Source organism: Sorex fumeus, unplaced genomic scaffold (genome assembly GCF_029834395.1).
Source record: "Sorex fumeus unplaced genomic scaffold, SorFum_2.1 ptg000106l, whole genome shotgun sequence".
Lineage (NCBI taxonomy): Eukaryota > Metazoa > Chordata > Mammalia > Eulipotyphla > Soricidae > Sorex > Sorex fumeus.
In genome coordinates, this window is record NW_026606163.1 from 4,519,585 (window position 1) to 4,523,628 (window position 4,044).

At 35.9% G+C, this 4,044-nt stretch overlaps 1 non-coding gene across 1 annotated transcript; it reads left to right on the forward strand.

The window, feature by feature from the left end:
• Nucleotides 1-254: 254 nt before the first annotated feature.
• Nucleotides 255-381, forward strand: LOC130042634 (small nucleolar RNA SNORA9). Its single transcript, XR_008795286.1, has one exon. It is a non-coding gene; the product is annotated as a small nucleolar RNA SNORA9 (small nucleolar RNA).
• The last annotated feature ends 3,663 nt before the right edge of the window (nt 382-4,044 follow it).

Sequence of the window (4,044 nt, forward strand, 5' to 3'; positions counted from 1 at the left end):
CAATCTTGAGGAAAAATGGGAGGCATTGTGTCCCCAGACTTTAAAATCTGACACAAAGCTTTAGCAATCAAAATTGGTTGGTACCGGAAGAAAAAAAGTCTCTTCTCAATGGCATAGGATTGAGAGGTCAGGGAGAAACCCTCAGATGCATGAGCAATTTATTTATGAAGAAGTGCATGAATTGGAGCAAGGAAACCTCTTTAGCCAATGATTACGGGAAAACTAGATAGTCACAATTAAAAAAATGAAATTAGGTGCAAACCTTCATCATACTTGGGTCTGGAGTGACCCTGTGCTTTCCCACAGTGCTTGCAATTATGAAACGGTTTGAGATCTTGACCTGCTCCATCCAGAGTAAGGTGTTAGAAATCTCAGACAGTCGTGAAAAATAAGAAAAAGAATAAAACAGAAGCAATAAGGGAAAAATAGACCCCTCTTTCACCCTGTAAACAAAAATTAACTCAAATAAGTTAAAATTTTTATATTGCACTTGAATCTTGAAAAATCCATTGGGGAAACATAGGCAAGACTCTCCAAAATCATGACCACAGTGAAGTCTGAAATGTAAGGACTCAAGTGGCAAAGGTAATAAAAACAGAAACGGAACTATTTCAAACTAGAAAACTTCTGCATTCTATGAGCAATGTGCCCTACAATTAAAAGACATTCTACTGATTGAAAGGATTTTGAGACCATACGCAAGATAAAGGACTAGTATCCAAGATACATAAAGCGCTCTTAAAGCTCTCCAACAGAAAAACCGATTCAAAAATGTGGAAAGGAATGACATGGTCTCAAGATGTGAAATTGACCCAGAGGCAAAGGAAATTCGTCATCATTGATTATAAGGGAAATGCAAATCAAAGTGAAAATAAAACATCACTCACATGGGGACTCACAAATGTGTAACACAAAGCCAGAAATGAGTAAGTGCCAGTGGGGGTGTGCCAGATAGGAACCTCATTTTTCATTGGAGAGACTGTGGTTTGGCTCAGCCTGAAGGACATCTCCACACCTGTACTCATCACAGCATTGTTGACTGCAGCCAGGATCTAGAAACAACGCAAGTGCCCACAAGAGATGAGTGGATAAAGAGCTTCTACAAACACACGTGCAATACCGCTCAGCTGTGAGAAGAGGTGAAAGCTTCACCTGGCTGAAACTTGGATGGAATTGGAAGCTGTTATAATAAGTGAGCTGAGAAGAAAAAGACAAATGCCAGATGATCGTCCTCATGTGGAGGATGAAGAAGCAAAGTAAGTGTATTTGACAGTCACCAGTGGGAATGAACCCTGAGATGTGATTGTGACAGAACAGGGAATTGAGGGAAAACATTTGTGGGTGGGCTTTGATTAAGCCACACCTGGGTGTGCTCAGGACTTACTCCTGTCTCTGTGCTCAGGGCTCAGTCCTGATGATGATCAGGGTGCTGAAGATCAAGTCTGGCTATATGCTCAATGAGAGCATTCTGCCTGTTGCACTACCTGATATTTTGCCCATTTTGTGCCTAGTATTCATTTGTCCTAGTGAATTTTTAAGCTCAATCCATTTTTACGAAGTAGTTTATTTAAGGAAACTCTCTTAGAAAAATGGGAAACATATGAAATATGAGAAACTAGTCAATTGCTGATAATTTGCCTAGTTTGTGCCTGCTGTTAATTTTTTCTAGTGAATTTCAAGCTCAGTTCTGTTTTATGAAGTAACTAGTTTATTTAAAGATGCTTTCTTAGAGAAATATGATAAATATATGAAACATAAGAAATTTAATCTATTTTTTTCTTTTGATAGATTTCCTTTTTTAATAATCCCAAGAAATAACTGAAATGTGTATCTCAAGAAGATTTTACGTTATATATAATATTTTGGTTCAATCAAATACAGGACACCATGCATGACTAGGTAGTTAGTATTTCTATAAACCTTTTCCCTTAATTATATTGTAAAGATTAATCTCCTTGGATTTTGTAAATTTAATTTTTATGAGTTATAATTATATGTTGTAATGATAATATATACATATATATTTATTAGTGAGATACCATGTACAGTTACATGGTAACTAGTTTGTAAATAGACTTACAATCTTTCGTATTTGGGTTTCAGTTATACAATGATCAAGTACCCATCCATCCACTAGGGCCCATCCATTCTCCACCAATGAACCCAGTAGCCTGCCCACTACCCCACCCCCACCCCACCCCACCTCTATGGCAGGGCATTCGCTCTTTCTCTCTCTTTCCTTTAGGTTGTTGGGGTTTGCAATAGAGGTATTGAGTGGACATCATCTTCGGTCTATATTCTACTTTCAGCCTTTCAGCACGCATCTTGCATCCCCACAAGTCCTCCAAAAACCCTTTACTTGGTGTTCCCTTTTCTGTCTGAACTGCCTTTTCCCCCCGGCATGTGCTGCCGGCTTCCAAGATGTGGAGCATTCCTCCCAGCATCACATATGGTTCCCTGATCTCCGCCAGGAGTAACTCCTGAGTGCAGAGCCAGGAGTAACCCCTGTGCATCGCCAGGTGTGACCCAAAAAGCAAAAAAAAAATTTTTTTTTAAATTTAAGTTGGTCATATATTCATTGTGTGAATTAATGTTGAAAGCTATGTTTATTCTCGGAATTTTTTTCAAAGCGAATGGCCATAATAATATACCTATCTCTGTAATATACTTTTAATGTTATTGAGCATTATCGGAAACAATTGTTTTTACATAAGTCTGAGTTGCATAACTTAAAAATGTTGTTAGTTCAGTGTATTCTTTGTTAAAAGTCTAAGAAATTATATATATTATTAGGTATTAAAAGTTACTTGAGAGCCAAAATGTCCCATCTCAGTTTCTTAGGTTTCTGACAGCTCTTTCTGCAGTCTGAGGGTCCATGTGGTATAGAGGAGTAGGGGTTAAGGAGTCCAGGCGAGGCACCATTATTTCTGCTTTTAATGCCTGCTCATATTTTCTGGGTTTTCAGACAGCATGTACACTTTCTTGTTTTCTAAAAGTTTGTGTGAATAATGCCATAATCTATCCACATAACTAATCTGAAGATTGCAATTTGTTATTAAAGATGCAGTTTTATTTATTTTATAATGTCATGACAATACTAAGTTTCGTATTATAAACTAATGTGTTTGATTTTTAAGGTGACATTGAACTTTATTGACTTAAACATCCTTTTTAATACATATATAGGTTAACTTGATCTTATAATCCTATGGATAAACTTTTATACTCAACCATTTGAAGCTGCATTGGAAGACATTTGGCCATAGTACCTTCTTCTACTAGGTCAGTTATTAAGCACTTTCTCCTTTATGTTGATGAAATAATCCTCTCTATTTGGCAGTTTGTTCAGAATTGTGGTTAAATTTTCTGAAATTTTTTATATGTAAAATTTGTATTTGGAGGCTGGAGCGATAGCACAGTGGATAGGGCGTTTGTCTTGCACGCAGCCAACCCTGGTTGGATTCCCAGCATCCCATATGATTCCCTGAGCACCGCCAGGAGTGATTCCTGAGTGCATGAGCCAGGAGTAACCCCTGTGCATCGCTGGATATGACCTAAAAAAAGCAAAATAAATAAATAAATTTGTATTTGGTAATAATATTTGCTTAAAATTATTGTACACTTAAAATTTGAAATATTTTCAATATGCTTTGTATATTTACATTGAAAATAATTCACTTTATTTTAATGTTTAGTATAGAGCTAAACCATAATCCTATAAAAGATGAAAAACCAAGCATGTGGAATTAAAAAAAGAATAGGAAAAGCAAAACAAAAATTAGCAAATACAAGTGAGAATACAATAAAGATTAGTAATAAGAAAAATAGGAGCGATTTAAATACTTCAGTGAAATGTAATTTCACTTTGGTGACACTGACTACAAAACATGTGGTAGAATCTTAATATAGTAATTACTTTTTAAAGCTCTTTTTGTAGGGCTGCTCTATGAAATTTTTATACCATCATATTTAATAGTAAATAATAAATTAGTATTAGTATACAATCATATTTAACAGTTTGCTTTTATGCATGTATTCACCCAT